Raw genomic sequence first — 21791 nt, 5'->3', positions numbered from 1 at the left:
AAATAGATCTATACTAGTGTCCCTTTATTTATTTATCAGCACAAATAAAACATGTGTATGTGTATGTGTATGTATATATATATATATATATATATATATATATATATATATATATATATATATATATATTGTATTTGTGCTGATAAATAAATAAAGGGAGACTAGTATAGATCTATTTCAAGCTATTTAGCTCTCATCAGCTAGCCATACCCTTACTGGGATTCAAACCTGGGCTGTATTACATATTAATCAGATGTGTTAACCACTAAGCCACAAGGTTCTCCTCCTTTATCAGCTGAGCCAGGGAAATAGATATATATTTAGTGTCACAACCCCTGGTATGCCCAAATATGGGAGGAAGCCTACTGCTTCCTTTCTCTGTCCATCGGCTCGTCACAAGAGACCATCCAGACAGAAACCCAATATTTTTACCGTTGCCTTTGTTACATTTGTGTTGTATTTGTGCTGATAAATATATATATTTCTGGCATCTTAATCTCTAAAATGAGATTATACAGTATTGTATAATTTATATGGTATCAAACATTGGTGAATAACATTCAATTGAATAAGAAGGTAAGAGAGTATATACATACATTCACTAATACAGACCAGTAGTCATCAAATGAAAAATATCTAACCTTTAATATATTCTGCAATGTTGAAGACACTTATGCCTGGCTCAGGTCCTTTTAAACCATGTGTCAGTAAGAATCATATAACACTGTGCTTTTAAGATTTACAGAGACAAACACTTCATCCTGTTACAAGAGCTAAAAAACAGATGGGACTGTCTTGACTCACCTCATTAAGCACTGGGCACATTGAGTTACAGCAAAGTATTGGTACAGATTGAGCAATAAAATAAAAGGAAGATATGTATCAAGAAACCTCTGACTGGCGCAGTAAGAAAGCAGAAAGGAAGAAAAGAAGAATTAAAAAAAAACACAAACACCTAATTTAGACAGCTTCATTTATGACACGGTAATGTAGAAAGTCAACTAATTGGGGTAACCAAATAAAACGATATAAGCTACCAAAATGGTAATTCTAATAGAAATATGCACAGACCACAGAAATTTAGTTTGGGACCCAATTAGATAGTTTGCACAGTTGCCAATTTGAATGGTCTGTGGGCAGAAAAAGAGGATATAAATTGGAATAATAAATGCCCCATTTCAAGTTGGATAGTTATTACCCACTTAAAACAACATTCAAGCTTCCCTTAATGAAAATGAGAAAATCATGAAAAGTTGAAATGTCAAAAAATAGAATAATATTTTAAGATACAGTAAGTACTTCTGAGGATATGAAAACCATCAAATTGACAGAAACAAATGCAGGAGGAGTTTTTGGAATCAAGCTTCTATGGGTTCTGATTTTTTTATTTTAGAAAAATGTCTGCACTGTTGCTTAGTTTGAGAAATAATTAGATGAACTGTCTATGAATAGCTGTCCCACTTGTGGAGATGAGTCCTATTATATTTCATACAAATTCTGAGATAAAGCTAGTATTTGAAAGGGCAAAATATTTAATTAAACCATTTTCTCTTCCACAAACACTGTTTAACCGAATATTTCAATGTAAGTTGCACAAATTGGTTCATTTGGGTAAGAAATCTGTAAATTACAAAATAATAGGAGCAGAGAACTTGGGATATTTTTTTAACACAATTAAATTATATTTGTTGGGAAACCAATGGTTTAAGAAAGCATTTTGATTTTAGCATGGTTCTTAACAACATAATAGTGTTCATCTTAGCAATTATTATGATTTGGTGAAAATCTTCTAGAAATTTTCTATAGCCATTTGAAATAAGGACTTCATCAAGTCTCTATGATTTGGAAGGAAACATTGTCAGTGGTGAGAAGGTCAACCTGTCAATCAACTGGCTCAATTTCTCTATGAATAGCAATAGCAATATCAGTTAGACTTATATACCGCTTCATAGGGCTTTCAGCCCTCTCTAAGCGGTTTACAGAGTCAGCATATCGCCCCCAACAACAATCCGGGTCCTCATTTGACCCACCTCGGAAGGATGGAATGGTTGAGTCAACCTTGAGCCGGTGAGATTAGAACCGCTGAACTGCAGATAACAGTCAGCTGAAATGGCGTGCAGTACTGCACCCTAACCACTGCGCCACCTCCAGGCTCTATATGAAAATTTGAAGAGAGTATTGTACTTTTTGCAAACATAGTTTTTGCACGGATCCAACCCTTAGAAGCTTTCTCAGTTCAATTTGAGGAATTTGATGTACCACTACAAATTGCCTTCATTTTGAAGCTTTAGCATAACCCTTTATATATTGTTTTCTGCATTGATCTGAGTAACAAAATAATGAAAGGCCATTCCGATTTGTGGCAAATTTCTGATACTTGAAAGGTCTGAAGTCCTGCCACTCTATGCTTTCCTAAAAGGCAAAAAACGAATGACTTCTGATGTTTAAAAGAAAGCAAAGCAAACTTGACTGAACATATTGTATTCCTGATACTAGGGCAGAGAGATCAGCAAAGAAAGGGAAGTTGTTAAGCATAGGAAGAAGGCTACAGTGCAATATATTCCAAATGCAATTCAACTTGTTCCAAGCATTTTCAAATATATAACACATTTTTTAAACATAAATACTAACCTAATGGGGTCACTCGTGTCACATTTATTAGAATATGGTGTGGGATTATTATTTTTTTTGATCCATCCATAAAAAAAACCCCAAGAAGTTGAGCAGAAAACTGTGCCCTTGATGAGGGCTCTGCCTCATTCTTTATGAACGTAAAGGATGTGCCTTTGCAATAAATTTCTGACTCATTAAAAGTGTGAAATGCAATAACGCCAAACAAGACACATCATTAAAACTGACAAAACCATAAATCTCGTGCCTATTATATCTCGTGTGCTCTGAATTATTGTGAGATGAAGTTGAGTGTTTATTAATAGCACACACCAAACTTTGCAACAAAAATGTTTCCCTGGAAATACATCAATTGGCATGTTTAGATGTTGGGCTAAAACCTTTAGACCAATTGTGTTAGCTCATTCCTTCTAGACCGAGGGAACACTGTGACACAGATTCCAGATAGGGGATTTAACAGAAGTCTAAAACCAGGTTTCTCAGTTTCAGATCAAATTGTGTTATCTGGGTTACACTAATGCTATTTTTTAGGAACTAAAAAGCAAATAAAACTACAGTAACCAACTATTACTAATATCACCTCAGAATGCTAGTAAAGAAGGCATTAATACTTTTACAGGCTCCAATTCCAGAGAAAATCCATCTCCAAAACTTCCTTTCCCATAGTAGAATTAAACACATAAATACGAAGTTAATAACCCTCATTTCCTATGATAGATTTTTATGGGCGTGAATCAGAGCAAAGTACACAGAAACCTAGAGTAAACCAATATTGTAATGGCACAATTGTTCAAAGTCTGGATCCGAGGGAATTGTGTATTCTTTTATTAGATGGATTAATTGTAAAGTAACCTACAAACTGGGAAAATCAATAAAAGTACACAGAACCAAATTAGAAGTTTTCTTATGACTAGACTCAATATTAGCTATAGCAGATCCTTATTTGCACAATTCCTATTCTGACATGGAGTTCTGGAATAAAACAGTAATACTGTTTGGATTACATTAAAAGGCAATCGGGAATTCAGCAACGCTTCTGGAGAGCAAGAGAGTCACAACCAATAGCAGTTAGACTTATATACCGCTTCATAGGGCTTTCAGCCCTCTCTAAGCGGTTTACAGTGTCAGCATATCGCCCCCAACAACAATCCGGGTCCTCATTTGACCCACCTCGGAAGGATGGAAGGCTGAGTCAACCCTGAGCCGGTGAGATTTGAACAGCCGAACTGCTGAACTGCAGTCAGCTGAAGTAGCCTGCAGTGCTGCATTTAACCACTGCGCCACCTCGGCTCATAACCAGAAATTAAGATGTGAGAGAATTCAAACAAGGAAAGCAAATGGTGGCGGAAGTGGCTTGGGGAGAAAAACAGAGTTGCCATTGGCCCCTTTGAAATAAGTCTTGGGTGAATTTTAATTCAGAACAGAATCACAGAATTGAAGGTACCTTTGGGGTCATCTAGTCTAACCCACTGCTTAAGCAGGAGGACCTGTACCAGAGGTGGGTTCCTACCAGTTCGCACCTGTTCGGTAGAACCGGTTCGTCAAATCTACCGAACCGGTTAGAAGAGGTTCCAGCAGTGGACCCGGAAAGCGGGCCACACCTACAGAAGAGGTTCCAACAATTTTTTGAAACCCACCACTGCCACACACACACACACACACACACACACAGACTGACTGACTGACTGACTGACACAGAGTGAGAAAGAGAAAGAAAGAAAGAAAGAAAGAAAGAAAGAAAGAAAGAAAGAAAGAAAAAAGAAAGAAAAAGAGTGAGAGTGAGATGAAAGAAAAAAAGAAAAAAGGGACAGAGAGACAAAAGGAAGGCAAGAGAGAGAGGGAGAGAGACAGACAGACAGACAGACAGAGAAAGAAAACACATGGCCGGCAAGCCACTCCCACAAAGGAGGCCACACCCACAGAGTAGGTTCCAAAATTTTTTGAAACCCACCACTGACCTGTACCATTTCTGACACATGGCTGCCCAGGCTCAATTCAATCAACAACACAACTACAAGCAGAATACTTTATAGGCTCTGGGAATTTTTTTCCATGGGAGATGGTAGATAAAGCATATATCTTGCTATTATCATCAGTGGCTACATAAGAACTACTAGCAAACTACTCATCCCTTTGTAACTGGAGCTACGGTATCTTAAAGGCGGTCTTGTTTGAGTCAAGCTTGACTCAGCAACTTCAGGAACAAGTCTGGGTAGTTTCCTTGTCAACAAGATTTAAGTGGTTTGCCATTTGCCTTATTCTGAAACGTTTTCTTCCAACTCCCCAGTTTAGCCTTCAGATGCAACTATTAATCTCTCGTGAAAGTTCTAATCAGATCTGGCCTTATTTAGCTGCTTAAAATCAGTTAAGGTTGGTTAGATGCTGCTGCTAGGCAGCCACAAATTAAACGGAGGGTTTTTCACAGCACAATAAACACCGAACGCATTTAAATCCTTCCTATGTTTACTAATGACATGGTTCACAGAATTAAAAAAAAAAAGCAACTGGTTATAGCACCAGTCTTCTAAATGTGAACAGATTCCCCAAATTAGGAACAATTACATAAGCACAGTGTGGTAAATTTTTTAACAGATTAATGCTTTGTGGTTCTCTTTCAAGAATGATAAATGACTGCAACATAAAAGTAATATATCAGATTTTTTAAAAAATTTAATGCGATAGGATGGTTTTTCTGTTTTGCTTCTCATTGATAGTTGATTTCATAACACAACGAGAGAACTTTTAGTCACCAAATAAACAGTAGCCATTGCACATTAGACAAATAACTTGAACAATATTCATTTTAGAAAACTTTAAACAACGAATTATATACAGGCGTTAGATTACTTTGAGGCATTTCAGATTCCATGGGAATCTGTTTTCCTGGATTCTACAATCCAAGAATTACCGGCAGCTGCAGAATGAGTCCTGATTGGTGATTTTCACCCAAACATTGTTCATTGCAACAGGTTCATTTAGACTAGAGGAAGAAGGGATTATTGTAAGTGTAGCTCCTGTTCAGGATACAAGTACCCTCACTGACTGATTTTTTTTTAAAAAAAGCACTTCCAAATCTATCAGATCCTTTCTATGGTTCACCCATACTACTATGCAGATTTCTCAGTTAAATGGATTATTCTTTTAAAATGTATCTTGGCTGGTTTTCAATTCCATTCATTTCTCCCTTTCTCAATATTTGCATATTACAAAACCGGGTTTTTATAAATGATGAAGTCAGAAAGCTAGATTTAAAAAAAAAATGTCCAGGTATTCTGAGTGTCCACACAAAGAAGATGAAATCAAATTAAAGTCATTTTAGCCCCACTACAAAGTAAACTATCAAAAGTGATTTTAAACATGCATTAAGGAATGTGACTCTATTTGTAGGATTGAGATATTAGGTCAAACCATTAAGTATTTCTAAATTTGCTCCAAAGTTGTTAGCCATTATACTTTCTAAACAGGTGAAGGTTAAAAGCACGTATGGACTAAACAGCGATGACCCATCTTTGTTTTAAGATTAAACAAATGCTGTTCTAAGCATTTATGTAATGTTGGTTGGTGTAATGAGCATTAGGGGGTTCTGAGTTGCAGAATCTGTATGACAGACTCATCCCAATTTGAAGCAACAAGCCGAGAGCACATGAGAGTTTCTTTCTCACCACCATACAAACAATCAGTGACACAGCCAATCTTCCAGATCAGGACACGTGACTTACTAGTCAAGGCTGACCCAGGGAAAATTGGCTTGTAAAAAAAAAATAACGATGCCAAAAAGAAGTGGGTTATCTCTAGATTTCAAAAGGCAGCCCCCCCACCCTTGCAATAAACAACCGCCACTCACTGTAAATTAAATTAGTGATCTTCCAGCTGATGTCAATTTCAGTGACCCCCCCCCCCAGGTATGAACAGTTGCAATGTTAAAAAAAATAGAATAACATTTTAAAGATACAATAAGTACTTCTGAGGCTATGAAAACCATCAAACTGACAGAAACAAATACAGGGTTGTTTTTGAATCAAGCTTCTCTGCCTTTTAATTTTAGAAAAGTCTTTTTCTCCAAGGCAAAAAGGGGAACGGGGGGAGAAAAGTGAATTCGGCGCTGCTGCCTCCCTTTCAAAGCAGGCGAATTCATCTGCAAGGGTTCGGGTTTTTTTTTGGGGGGGGGGGTAAGAAAAAAGGAAAGGAATGCATTAGCCGCTTTTAATATTTCATAGGTCTCCCTCTGCCCGGCTTCCTATTCTGATTTTTTTTTCCCCCCAAAAAAAATTAAAGTCACAAACGTTTTCCCGAAGGATCCGCTGAGCGGAGTTCCAGCTCAGCCTTGTAAGGTCTTTTTGGCAGGAGAGCCGAGGGGAACTTCAGCGACGCGGCATTCAGACACGCACCCCGTTTACACGTGGACTTCACTCCCCAAGACCTAACAGCGTTCGGAAAGGTCTGGAGAAGCCCTCAGCCCGGAGACCCCAGGACGGGCATCCTTAAAGCCCCAAAGCCCTCCAATGTTACCCCCCCCCCCAGCTTCCCCTCCTTTGATTTCTCTGCCTGCCCAAACCAAAATCACTCCTCGGGCTTTCTGTTCCATTGGGTTTACCTCCTCGGGAGCCGCGGGAAGACGCGCGTCTTGTTCTGCAGGGCTCGGGGAGCGTCGGCGGCGGGTCCCGGAGCTGTCCGGAGGGCGGGGGGCTGAAAAACCAGGTCGCTCCCCCGCTCGCTTCACCCCGCCGTGCGGAGAAGGCTGGAGGCTGCGGTAGCGTCTGCCCCACATCAACGCATCACACCAGCACCACCAGCACCACCAGCCTCAGGATTCATTGAGTCGGTCCCAGGGACCAGGACCGGCGGGGAAGGCGAGAGGAGCGGAGCGGGTGGGGGTGGGTGGGGGGTGCTTGGAGGAACGCCAGCCGGGCCGGCCTCCCCCCCCCTCTCCCCGCTGGCTGCAACTCCCGAGCGCGGAGTTCAGGGAAGGATGCATGGCTCCTTTCCGAGCCCCCCCACCGCCACCAGCACCTGGCCAAGGGAGGGAGGGAGGGAGGGGGAGAAGAGCCACCGGGGGGGGGGGGAGAAAACCCCGTCCGTCTACATGCCAAAGAGGGCGACTCGCCTCTCTTCTCTCCTTCCCCCCCCCTTCTCCTCCCTCCCACGGGCGGGGCTGGCCAAGGAGGGGGCGGAGCTTGGGGGAACAGGTGACTCCGCTCCAGCTGGAAGGCGGGCAGGTAGAGGCGTCCGCTCCTGCCCTCCTCGCCTCCGTGTCGGGAAGCGTCCCCGGACAACGCCCGAGGAGGAGGAGGAGAAGGGAGGGAGGGGGGGGGAGGAAGGAAGGGAAGGGGGCGGCTCCTTGCACCGTTTTCCCACCTGGGGGTGAGTGGGAGGGTCTCCCCGGTTTACCCCAAACGGGGACCAAATAAGGATCAAAAGGGGCGGCTCTGCGCCTGCCAAGGGGGGGGGGCGTCCTTTGGGGAAGAGCCGAGGGGTTTGCAAAGGAGGAGGGCTTGGTTGGAAGAGCCGGGGGGGGGAGGAAGGGGGGAGAAGCCGGGGGGGGGGGCTGGTGGTGGAGAGGAAGAGCTCTTAACGTGCGCAGCAGCCTTTGGGCACCAAAGCCAACTCACCTCGGGGCGTCGGAAGTCGGTCCAGCTCCCCTCCGTCTCCCGGTGGTCGTGGGTTTGGCTCCTGGGGGGGCGGCAGGCGAAAAACAAACCGAGGAACGTTTCGAGGGGTGGGTTGCCTAAAAAAGCATCCTTGGGTCTTTCTACGGTCGCCTCCTCTCTTTTTTGCGGTGTCGCCCGGGAAGAAACGCTGCTCCGGTTCCAGGGCCGAGGGAATATTCAGCGTTCGATCCTCAATTCCGCGTCGTTGCGCGATCCCGATCAAAGCAGCCTTTGGCTTACACAACCCGTGGATCGGAGTTTCCAAAAGGAGGCTTTTTAAAAAAACAAACAAAAACGAGATCTCATTTCCTTGTTCCCAGAACAAGCCGGTAGGTGGATAAAAAAGTTAAGCCTCCTTTTCAGCCCTGCTAAGCTGCCAAGTGGCTTCATCATGACCCCCAAGCATAGGGATCCCCCCCCCCCGCCGTCCCTTGGAAACGATGCATTCTAGGATTCCCCCCCCCCCCCACTTCTTCAGCCTACAGCTCGGGTCTGATTCTGCCTAACCCCCCCCCTTCTCGCACCCCCCTTTTGAGATCAGACAAAATCCGCTTTCAGAGGCTGTCATCCAGCTATGCTGTTAAGTGGTGAAGGACAAAAATGGGGAAGGGAGAGGTTTACTAGACAGTCCTTGCCTTTCTTGGTAGGGAGGGAATGAATCAGGTAATGAACACTTGTGATTCTGTCAAGTTTCTTCCAGGTGCGAGGAATTAGGACCTTCCTCTGATCTTAAGCTGGGCTTTAGAAGTATAACAAAGGGCCTTGCTATTTTCTAAAATATTTCCCCAAAATTGAGCATGAGAGAGAGAGAGAGAGAGGGAGGGAGGGAGAGAGAGAGAGAGAGAGAGAGAGGGAGGGAGGGAGGGAAAGAAAAAGAGAGAGAGGGAGGGAAGGAGAGAGAGAGAGAGGGGGGGGGAAATACCCACCTGGCATTTCTACCATTTGCCCTAAGAATTCCATTTGTTGCATCCAATCCATCTTTTGTTTACCTGTGAGAGAAAATGCTGTTACCTTTCAGTCCAGCCTTGGGGAAACTGAATAATGGCTTTTTATTTTATTTTTTAGTCTTCTGTAAGTTCTTAGATTTCTGGTGTGGCATGAATAAGGGTAATTTTCTTGGTCTGCGAAACCACTTCGATAGTTTTAAATCAGCATTCTCTTACAAAATGAACTACCTCTGAATGCACAAGTGCTAGGCCAGTGTTTCTCAACCTTGGCCACTTGAAGATGTCTGGACTTCAACTCCCAGAATTCCCCAGCCAGCGAATGCTGGCTGGGGAATTCTGGGAGTTGAAGTCCAGACATCTTCAAGTGGCCAAGGTTGAGAAACACTGTGCTAAACTAAACATATTGGAGAGAGGATACAAATACTACAGCATTGCAAAGTGGGTGAAGCCAGTTGCCGCATTTGAAGGGGTGGGTTTGGATAAATGGATTTTGGAGGAGTTCCCTTGATATTTCATTGTGATGCTTAAGCTTTTTAAAAAGTTACTTCCACCCCAGAATAGTGGGGAATAGTGCCTCCAGCTGCAACAGTGTATAGGAAATAGGTGGTGGATGCTGGTAGCTCTGGAATTTCTTCTCCCCTTTCCTCCAACGACATATCTGGAAGACAACAGATCATAACAACGTGAAAAACCTGGACTGTTTGTCAATGACATACATGCTTCCCAATTCAAAGCCAAACACTAGTCCCAGGGATGCATGCTAAGCTACATTTTGAGTGACATCATAATGGAGACAGGAAAGGGCCTTAGCAGATTCCTAAGGATTCCTGGATCCGTTGGCTTTGATATTGTCAACACTATCTTGACAATATCAAAGCCAACGGATCCAGGAATCCTTAAGAATCTGCTAAGGCCCTTTCCTGTCTCCATTATGATGTCACTCAAAATGTACCATGTGCCATGTTAGCCACAGAGAAGACTACTATATACAGTGTCATCAGTTTGAGCCTACAGTATGAGAATATTATATTCTTCTATACTGGTTGATTTATTTATTCCTATGCTGTTCTAATGAACTCCAGTGAGTGCAAGGAAACTTATTACCTTATTACCTCCCTTGGGCCAGTATCTTCAGTTATGGGACAATAACAACCTTTTTTTTAAATAATTAAGCATAAAATGGCATGTTTTAAGGATTGATTATTGAGTAGTAAACTTGAATTTATTTGAAGGTGATAATGTCTCCAGTGCTGAAGCAAACCTATGATTTAAAGAATCTTAAGTGAGAGCAGTATAGAGCAAGACATTCATAAACATCTTGCCTGCCCTAAAACACAACAAAACATTTTTCACCCAAATCTTTAGAGATGATTAAAAATGCATGAGAGTCAAATGATCTGATAGAAAATGTCTTTATATGGGATTACTGATCCCCTGGTGAGGTGTTCTGGTGTAGACGTTTGATAAATCGTATGTGGGACCATAAGATTTCACTTATTCAGGGAAGGGGTACATGCAGCTGTGAGGTTACGTTGTGCAAAAACAGATTGGTTTGGTTTATTAAATTTATATGCCGCCCTTCTCCCAAGGACTCAGGGCGGCGTACAACATTAAAAGAAACACATACTACAAAAGTTAAAAAGAAATCAAATAGGATATCCCCAAACCCAATTAAAATTAACAATGACACATTTTTTTGAAAGGATTCAAATTAAAATTAACAATAATCAATACTTTGATTTGTTTTGTTCAGGCCAGGCTGGCTTGCTGGAAAAGCCAACTTTTTAGGGCGCGTCGGAAGGACCGGAGGTCGGGGGTTATACAAAGCTCCGGGGGGGAAAGTTCATTCCAGAGGGAAGGGGCTACCACAGAGAAGGCTCTCCCCCCTGGGGGTCGCTAGCCGACACTGTCTGGCCGACGGCACCCTGAGGAGGCCAACTCTGTGGGATCACACTGGACGGTGGGAGGCTACCGGTGGCAGTAGGTGGTCTCGCAGGGACCCTGGGCCTAAACCATGGAGCGCTTTAAAGGTCCTAATTAGTACCTTGAATCGCACCCGGAAGACAACCGGCAACCAGTGCAGGCCGCCTAAAAGGGGTGTAACATGGGAGCAATAGCAATAGCAGTTAGACTTATATACCGCTTCATAGGGCTTTCAGCCCTCTCTAAGTGGTTTACAGAGTCAGCATATTGCCCCCAACTACAATCCGGGTCCTCATTTCACCCACCTCGGAAGGATGGAAGGCTGAGTCAACCCTGAGCCGGTGAGATTTGAACCGCCGAACTGCAGAACTGCAGTCAGTGAAGTGGCTGCAGTACAGCACTCTAGCAATAGCAATAGCAGTTAGACTTATATACCGCTTCATAGGGCTTTCAGCCCTCTCTAAGCGGTTTACAGAGTCAGCATATCGCCCCCAACTACAATCCGGGTCCTCATTTCACCCACCTCGGAAGGATGGAAGGCTGAGTCAACCCTGAGCCGGTGAGATTTGAACAGCCGACCTGCAGAACTGCAGTCAGCTGAAGTAGCCTGCAGTGCCGCATTTAACCACTGCGCCACCTCAGCTCTCGAGCACCCCATGATAACCCACGCAGCCGCATTCTGGACCACTTGAAGCCTCCGGGTGCTCTTCAAGGGCAGCCCCATGTAGAGAGCGTTACAGTAGTCCAGGCGAGAAAGGACGAGGGCATGGGTGACTGTGCATAGAGCAGCATCCCGATCCAGGAAGGGGCGCAACTGACGTACCAGGCGAACCTGGTAAAAGGCCCCCCTGGTCACGGCCATCAGGTGTTCTTCTAAACTAAGCCGCGTATCCAGGAGGACGCCCATATTGTGGGCCCTCTCTGGGGGGGGGGCTAAAATTTCTCCCCCTATCATCAAAGATGGAACAAGATGCACAAATCGGGATGACGGGAACCACAGCCACTCAGTCTTGGAGGGATTGAGCTTGAGCCTGTTCCTCCCCATCCAGATCCGCACCATGGCACGACAAAACCGCGGTCCACTAAAGCGCACCCGATTAAAGCGCGTACCTGACATCATCAGCAGCGCGACAAATAAAATTAAAAATAAATTAAATTAAAATTAAAATAAAATTAAAGCAAGCCGATTCACATAAAGGTAAGGGTTAGGTTTAGGGTTAGGGTTAGGTTAAGGGTTAGGTTTAGCATTAGGTTAAGCGTTAGGGTTAGGTTTAGCGTTAGGTTAAGGGTTAGGTTTAGGGTTAGGTTTAGGGTTAGGTTAAGGGTTAGGTTTAGGGTTAGGTTTAGGGTTAGGTTTGGGGGGGTTAGGTTTAGATTTACGCGTTAATTTTAAGTTTACCGCTCACAGCGTGCTGTTTTCGTCGCGCTGTGATGATGTCACGTACGCGCTTTCGTCAAGCGCGCTTTAGTCTACCGCGGTTTTGTGGTGGAACCGATCCGCACAGCCTCCAGGCATCGGGACATCACGTCGAGGGCATCGTTTGGGTGGTTTGGGGTAGAGATGAAAAGTTGGGTATCATCAGCATATTGATGAGGTTGCTAGTCTCTTGTCTAAACATACAATTCTCTTCTTTGAGAAATAAACACTGTGTAGAATAATAATGTCACCATCTTTCATGCCCAGGTTATGTGCATTTAATGGGATTTAGGACTTTAAAGGGCAAAAGGCCCCCTTTTAAAGGAAAAAAAAACTTTATTGCAGCATAAAAGTGCATTTTTTTTGGTAACCTAACCTCTATAACGTCTTTTGTTGTAAAGACTCTTATTTAGATGAGAACAAATCAAAATTAAAACAAACTTTAAGTTTCTTCTTTTGGAGAACTTGGAGGGTTTTGCCTATTAGATCACATTCAAAAGCTATTTATACAGCTATGGAAAAAACAGTCTAAAAAAGGAGATACAGAACCAGGAAAATAACTTCAGGAAATTTGCTTTATGCTGCCTAAACAAACTGAAATAAAGTGGTAGATTTTTTCCCTTGTCTGTCCAGAAATAAATCACACTTCGTTTTTTTGGGAACTTCCTTTCCAAAAGTGGACTTAGAACTTCTGTTTCTCAAATGATGGAAATAAAACATTTGGATAAATAAAACTTTCCTGGTTGATACCTATAAATTAAGAATGTTTTGCTGGCAGGCTTTTGATTTAATGCCTTATAAGGAATGTCATCCATCACTTGCGAACAAATTAGATGAAAGCCATCTCCTCCGACTACAAATTCCACCATGAAAGAAATTTCCTATCAGAACAATGGCAGGATGCCACCAATTACATTTAGTTATTATCAGCAAAGAGGTCATTGGCAGGAATTACTTTCTCCACAATGCCACGATATTGGATAGAACGCAGGTAGCCCACAAGGGTTGTTCCTTCATCCATCACTACCCTAACAGATGAGAGATAGCTGGCCAGGAAAATGGTGATTTCCCACTCCCGCCCCTGATCCACCGTAGCCTTACTTCTGCCACAAATGTTATGTATAATTGGACTCCAATTGGCTTACTCCAGAATGTGATTTGTTCTGGTAGGGCATGGATAGTGGTGACCAATTACTCCATACCATTCCATTTTTATTCGGGCTCCAGTTCTTATCTTCTGATCCATTAGTAAACAATTGCATTTCTGCTTGAGGATGCTGCACTGTTAAAATGTTAATGAGATTTGCAAAGATTGCCACTTTTGGTGATTCCGCACCTTTCACCACTATCTTTCACCACTATTGCACTGGCTTCCTATTGGTCTCCGGACACAATTCAAGGTGCTGGTTATCACCTTTAAAGCCCTACATGGCCTAGGACCCAGATATCTGCGAGACCGTCTTTTGCCACATACTTCCCAATGACCGATAATAGCAGTTAGACTTATATACCGCTTCATAGGGCTGAAAGCCCTCTCTAAGCGGTTTACAGAGTCAGCATATCGCTCCCAACAACAATCCGGGTCCTCATTTTACCCACCTCGGAAGGATGGAAGGCTGAGTCAACCCTGAGCCGGTGAGATTTGAACAGCCAAACTGCAGAACTGCAGTCAGCTGAAGTAGCCTGCAGTGCTGCATTTAATCACTGCGCCACCTCGGCTCCTAAGATAAGATCGCACAGGGAGGGCCTTCTCCGGGTGCCGTCAGCCAGACAATGTCGGCTGGCAACTACCCGGGGGGGAGGGCCTTCTCTGTAGCCGCTCCGACCCTCTGGAATAAACTGGCCCCAGAGATCCGGACCCTACCCAGTCTCATGGCCTTCCGAAAGGCTCTTAAGTCCTGGCTATTCCGGAAGGCCCCGGGCTGTTGAACTCATGATTGAGTTCCAGCCCTGATTAGATTGGGTGTATGTTGTGGTCTTTTTAACTATGTTTTTGTGTTTTTAACTTCTATTTTTAAATGTATTGTTGTAAGCCACCCGGAGCCCTTCGGGATTGGGCAGCGTATAAATTTATTAAACATCAACACATATCTAAAAGTTCAATCTATTTTAATCTATCTACTATTCTATCTCTCCTATGCTGCATTGACAAAGAGACAGAATCAAGACCGTGTGAAGTGTTAATACTGCTTTATAACGCCTTGGTAAAACCACACTTGGAATATTGCATCCACTGAAAGAGCCGAGGTGGTGCAGTGGTTAGGGTGCAGTACTGCAGGCCACTTCAGCTGACTGCTAGTTCAGCAGTTCAGCGGTTCAAATCTCACCGGCTCAGGGTTGACTCAGCCTTCCATCCTTCCGAGGTGGGTGAAATGAGGACCCGGATTGTTGTTGGGGGCAATATGCTGACTCTATAAACCGCTTAGAGAGGACTGAAAGCCCTAGGAAGCGGTATATAAGTCTAACTGCTATTGCTATTTTGGTCGCCACACTGTAGAAAAAGATTCTAGTACAGAGAAAAACAGCAAAAATGATTAGCGGTCCGAAGGCTAAAACATAAAGAATGGTTTCTGAAATTGGGTGTGTGTCTACTTTAATGAAAAGAAGGACTTGGGGGTGACATGATAACAGTATTCCAAAATCTCAGGGGCTGCCACAAAGAGAGGGGGGGTGTCAACCTGTTCTCCAAAGCACCTGAGGGCAGGACAAAAACGCAATGGATGGAAACTAATCAAGGAGAGAAGCAACTTAGAACTGAAGATAAATCTCCTAACAGTTCAAACAAATAATCAATGGAACGACTTGCTTCCAGAAGTTGTGAAGGCTTCAACACTGGAAGATTTTAAGAAGAGATTGGACAACTATTTTGTCTGAAATTGTGTAAGGTTTCCTACCCGAGCAGAGGGTTGGACTAGAAGACCTCCAAGGTCCCTTCCAATTCTGTTATTTTGTTCTGTTACTCTTGTTATTCTCTTGGGATGAACTGGATGTCTTTTGTCTCCGGTGCAAATGCTTATAAAATGCTCTTGCAGAAGCTGATCTGTCATTTCATTTGCTATTATTTTGAGGCTATAGTGGGACATTAAATTTTTTAAAAAATAAATGCTAATAACCTAGGGAAGGGAGTTCTATAGATCTTAACTTGCAATATCCCCACTTAGCCACGTGTTACAAGCTTTACCTTGCTAGGAGACCCAACCCATAATAGTCGTCTGCAGATTCCACAGACTCTGAATGAAGATAAACTATGAAACGCTCTGGCCTCTGAACTGATTTGTAGTTTTAATAACTTGTCACTGTAGTTCAAATTAGCAGGATCAGCCCTGTAGTTGCTGATATTCGTGGTATCTTTGATCCAGCCGTGAATATTATAGTTCTTCCTGCCTGGTGATTTCTGCCTTGACCATAACCACCTCTTGATATGTAAGAGAAAAAGGAACAAATCTCAGGTGACATGAAATGCATTTCTGACAAGCTAGATTTTTTTGTGTGACCTTAGCTATGCTCATCAAATGCATTTTTTTTAAAAAAAATGGCACTCGACCTTTATCATATCATAGGAACTTGAATACATAATTTTAATGACTGCCTATTATCTGGGTATGCAGTGCACACTTCTTTTATAAGGGGCAGAAGAGCGAAGTGGAGTGAAATATACCGTTCTCCAAGGATTTTTAACCTGTTTTTAATCTTTTATAGTTTTTAAAAAAAAACCTTTTCTAATACAAAGAAATGCATAACTTTCACAGCTCAGTGTCCTTTTTATTTATTCGGTTTATTATTATTTATATAGGCCGCCCTTTTCCCTGAGGGGACTCAGGGCGGCTTACAATTTATAGGGAGGGGAATACAAAACAATAAGACATAAACAATACATAAATTAAAATAGAACACAACATTCCTTCATCATTCGGGTGGGGACGGATTACACTCTTTATCCCCAGGCCTGACGGGATAGCCAGATCTTGAGGGCTGTGCGAAAGGTCTGGAGGGTGGTGAGGGTACGAATCTCCACGGGGAGATCGTTCCAAAGGGTCGGAGCTACTACTGAAAAGGCTCTCCTCCGCGTAGTTGCCAGTCGACACTGACTGGCGGATGGAACTCGGAGGAGGCCCAATCTATGCGATCTAATGGGCCGCGAGGAGGTATTTATATTATTAAAGTGTCCTTTTTATTTATATTATTAAAGTAGAACTTAGAGATCAGTATTGTAACACTTGAATCGTTATATGTAATCCCACTTTGGGGAAGTTACTTTGAGGAAAATTAGATGCACGGCAGTTTTTTAAAATTGTTCAGTTTTACAAATGTAATCTGTTTTGCTTATTTGTCTCTTATTTCCTTTTGAGTAGCAACAATCGATATAGCACAATTCTCTGGTCTGTGCCATCCTAGTACAGCTAGTAAACCGAGATACACCAGCTGTGTCACAAATAAAGCCTTGATTTGTAAATCTGGAATTATAGCCAAACGGATTTCCCAGAAATCTAAATGAATGCCTCTTATACCTGTATCTTTACCTGATTCATCTACCGTAGGTTGGAAATGCATGCATATTTTAAATAGAGTATGTTGTGATTCAAGTAAGGACTTGAGAAGCAATGAAAGGATGGTTTCAGAACTCTGGAAGAAATAAGAAATATTTGGAACAGTATGAAAAATCCAGGAAGTCAGTGCTTATTCTTTGGGTTCCCTATTGATGATCCTTGGAGATCAGTCCATCTCTTATCACAGGAAGAGAACTAGGAATGTGCATTGGGTTCAAATTAAGCTTGGATATGGATCAGATATGATTTGGAACACATATTCACTCCCTAAAGATGTGCAAATTTACAATTCAACTTATTTCAAGTTGAGGGTCAACTTATTTTCCAAAGCACCAGAAGGCAGGACAAGAAGCAATGGGTGGAAACTAATCAAGGGGAGAAAGCAACTTGGAATTAAGGAGAAATTCCCAACAGTAAGAACAATTAACCCAATGTTTCTCAACCTTGGCAACTTGAAGATGTCTGGACTTCAACTCCCAGAATTCCCCAGCCAGCATTCGCTGGCTGGGGAATTCTGGGAGTTGAAGTCCAGACATCTTCAAGTTGCCAAGGTTGAGAAACACTGAATTAACCAGTGGAACAGAAGTTGCCTTCAGAAGTTGGGGTGCTTCATCCCTGGAGGTTTTTAGGAAGAGACTGGGCAGCCACTTGTCTTAAAATTGTATAGGGTCTTCTGTTTGAGTAGGAGGTTGGATTCAAAGATCTCCAAGGTCCCCTCCTATCAGTACTATTCTGATAAATTGATCCTTGCTCCACAAAACTCTGTCCTGACTGATTCAGAGATTTCCCAAAGTAAATACTTCCGAAACCATTTCACCAGCAAGCGGGATGGATATAGGTTTTCCTTGTTCAATCATATCCATTTCCCCCCCCATATAAAAACACCCTAGGGGAACTCCAGGAAAATGGAGTATATCTGCTTTATCCTAGCAATCGGGTTTAATCCATAAGGATTCTCCCCCCCCCACCCCAAATGTTATCTGGCCTTGAAGGTCATTGTCAGCTCCTCTCCATTAGTTAATTAGGAAAGAAAGACCATGAGACTCCATGTGTAGAAATCAAATGTACTTTTACTAATTAATAATGGTTAAAGGCAATGCATAGCGAAGTCTGATTAATTAGGCGCGAAAGCAGTTGATATATAGAATAGCCCATTCCCCACCCCTTGGCATCACAGTCCCAGCCCAATCATAAGTCTTCCAAATGTCAGGTGTGAGATAACTTCAAAAGGCATCATGAAGATGGAATGTCAGTGCCGTTAGACCTGGCGGGAAACACCCACGCATGCGCAGTCCGATCAATCGGTGAACTCCAGAACCTTCCACCAGCACAATGAGTAACCCCTCCCAAATACCATGCCCTCCCTCCCCGTTTCATGGCAGCTGAAGCGATAGCAAAGCAGAAGCTGACAGTCATACTGTAGAAGTACTGTATCTCCATGATGTTTAAGCTGCAAGGTTTCTGCGGGTGTTTCTTCTGTCCCGAATGCATTTTATCATCCCTAAGTGAGCGCATGTGGGAATTTGAAGTGGCTGGTGACACCCAGCTGCGTTTCTCTTTTTGATTCTTTCCAGCTGAAGTGGAGGCAGAACAGTTCTTTAAAAAATACTGCTTCCAGCATTCTTTCGCTTCAGCTGCGTCCCAAACATTTCATCAGTTTTATTTTTAATCCCATCCCCTCTGCTGGAAACCTCTTCTTGAGTCCACTTCGGCTCCTACCTAAACCTTTTTTTTAAAAAAAAAATCCATCAAATGGCTCTGCATTTTTTTTTAACTTTTTCAATCTTAACTGTTCCTTGCTCTTTTGCACTTTGGTTCTTGCAACTATCTTTCTTTTTTTACATCTTTCACAGCAATCTTTCTTATATACCTCCCCCCCCCTAATCTATTTCCCAGGCTAGTCCCCACTTTTTATTTTACTATTAGCATAACTTCACCCACGTTTCACTTTGTTCCAATCACCACCTCCTTAGTAAAATAAGAGTCGAGGTGGCGCAGTGGTTAGGGTGCAGTACTGCAGGCCACTTCAGCTGACTGCTATCTGCAGTTCAGCGGTTCAAATCTCACCGGCTCAAGGTTGACTCAGCCTTCCATCCTTCCGAGGTGGGTGAAATGAGGACCCAGACTGTGGGGGCAATATGCCGACTCTTTAAACCACTTAGAGAGGGCTGAAAGCCCTATGAAGCGGTATATAAGTCTAAGGACCAAGGAGTAGCCGTAACTTCTTATCCTGCTGCATTCTGGACCACCAATAGTTTCTGAGTAGTTTTCAAAGGCAGATCCCTGTATAACCTATTATAGGCGTCTAACTGGGAATTGACTAATGTATGAATGACAATGAGAAGGGTATGTTGAGCCAAGAAAGGGTGAAATTGGCCCACAAAAACGAATCCATGCATAACAGCGTCAATGTCAGCTAGTTCTGCTTGTTGTGCACGTTGAAAGTATAAAAAATAGTTAAGAATGTTATAAATGTAGAATCCCGGCATGATTTATATTTCTTGTTTGTATGTACATAAATTCAATATTTGAAAGATCAGTCAGTGGATTGGTAGAATTGAGTGGGTGGGTGGGGGTAAGGGCTTGTTGTTTAAAAGTCAAACTGCCACTTGTGTTATTTAATATAATAGATGATGGCTAGCTTTGCAGATAGCAATATTTTACCCTGACGCTTAAAATGCTATAAAACCATCTCTGTAGTAATTATATCTACTATTATCCCTGACCTCTGATTTATAAAGAAATGCTTTTCACCAAACAAATGCAGCCAGTTAGAAAACTTATTAATATTAAAATGACAGACTGGAATAACTGGGAGCATGCCAGTGCAAACACATTTTCTGAAATGATCTTGCTTGTCTCAAATGGTTAATGTTAATGATAAATAATCTGACATTCCCTGTCAAATCAGGGACTGCTTTAGAAATGTCACATCATTTTTCAATTAGTCTGCTCCCACTTCGAAAACAATTGTTGGTAAGGCCACCCCTGTCTGTCTTAAGAGCAAAGGAATATGTTGAGGTTGTTTTCCTGTGGATCCTAGCTGAGTATAACACCCACTGTATAAAAGGAAATACAGTTGTTTCAATGAGTATGAAACTTGCAACACAATCTGCAATGTATATTTAATGCATTAACCCGGTGTGTGAAACATGTTGCCTTTAGAAGTATTGAGGCTGATATGCTTGGGGTCCAGCATATCTGGAGATGATCAAGAAAGGAGGTCTAGATATAGTGGTTAAGGTCTGGTCCAGTGGTGGGATTCAATTTTTTTTACTATTGGTTCTGTGGGTGTGGCTTGGTGGGCATGGCATGGTGGGCATGGCACCAAGTCATGCAGTGACCAACTTGTAAAATCTCCATTCCCACACCATTCCAGGGGAAGATTACTGCAAAATCCCCATTTCTTCCTGATCAGCTGGGACTCGGGAGGTAGAGAATAGATGGGGGTGGGGCCAGTCAGAGGTGGTATTTACCAGTTCTCCGAACTACTCAAAATTTCTGCTACTGGTTCTCCGAACTGGTCAGAACCTGCTGAATAGCCCCTCTGCTCTGGTCTAGAAACCCAACCATGAATTTTAGTTTCCCTGTAGGCATGAAAGCCAACTGAATGACTTTAGGCCAGTCTGTCTCTCTTAGCTCAACCCAACTCACAACATTGTTGTTGGGGAAAATAGGAGGAGGAAGGAGTGTTACGTATGCTTTCTACCTTGAGTTATTTGTAAAAATAATAAAAATGGGGCAAACATCTAATTAATCAATTAATTAAAAATATATTTACTTGAAAAACACCCTGATTTACTTTGCAAATTGGCAGTCTTATCGATGCTTGCTATTAAACATGAGGATGTAGGAAACAACATCCAAAATAGAAACAATGCTTAGTTTCCCCCCACCCCCGAATGATAATTTAAAATATTTATTTGCAAAAAAAAAAAAAAGGACACCTACCCCGTTGATTGATTTTATTTTGCCATGCCCTGCTTCTCACCATAGCAAACAGATTTCAGAGAGGTGCATTCATGAAAAAGAATATTGTTCCATCAAAAAAGGGGGGGGGAAATTAAGTTGTGAAGAGATTTGAAAATGTTGAAATTATGCAGCGTGATTATTGCAGGACTAAAGGCATCCAGGATTAACTAATGAAAATCGCCTTGGCGCCTTTATAAATTGACCACTGCATATTCACAATATTTCCATTTCCTTGCACAGCCTCTTCCTGGCTGCTGAATGAATCCGAAAATTAGCAGAATTTTTGAATTATTATTATTTCTTGTTTCCTCTGCTGCTGAGCTTGTCAGCTGGAAAGTTGAGTGCTGTGCAACAGGATGAGCTCTTGTAATTTGCCCACCAAGCAGTTCCAAAGCATGTAAACGCAACTAGATAAATAGTTACTACTTCAGTGGGAAGCTCACATGACCACAGAAGTGTCTTTGGCTGGTTCCCTAAATAAGAAACAGAGATGAGTGCATCTTAGATCCCCCACAGTCTGGGTCCTCATTTCACCCACCTCGGAAGGATGGAAGGCTGAGTCAACCCTGAGCCGGTGAGATTTGAACAGCAGAACTGCAGAACTGCAGTCAGCTGAAGTAACCTGCATTGTTGCATTTAACCACTGCGCCACCTCGGCTCTAGTTAATGAGTGAGCCATACCAAAATACAACAAAATTAACATCAT

The 21791-nt window shown here is 42.6% G+C and overlaps 1 protein-coding gene across 2 annotated transcripts in view; it reads right to left on the bottom strand.

Annotated features, from left to right (window-relative positions):
• The window catches only part of HS3ST1 (heparan sulfate-glucosamine 3-sulfotransferase 1), an 86839-nt gene extending 78315 nt beyond the window's left edge, over positions 1-8524 (bottom strand). The window contains exon 1 of one of the 2 annotated variants that reach the window (XM_032231589.1): positions 8241-8524. The gene's annotated coding sequence lies outside the window, so the exon portion shown is untranslated. Of the gene's footprint in view, positions 1-7225; positions 7616-8240 lie in introns of those variants that run through there. The other variant, XM_032231588.1, reaches the window with a different exon arrangement.
• Between the last annotated feature and the right edge of the window lie 13267 nt (positions 8525-21791).

This window comes from Thamnophis elegans, chromosome 15 (genome assembly GCF_009769535.1).
Source record: "Thamnophis elegans isolate rThaEle1 chromosome 15, rThaEle1.pri, whole genome shotgun sequence".
Lineage (NCBI taxonomy): Eukaryota > Metazoa > Chordata > Lepidosauria > Squamata > Colubridae > Thamnophis > Thamnophis elegans.
The sequence above is the reverse complement of the archived record's forward strand: the minus strand, read 5'-3'. Positions and strand labels throughout refer to the sequence as shown.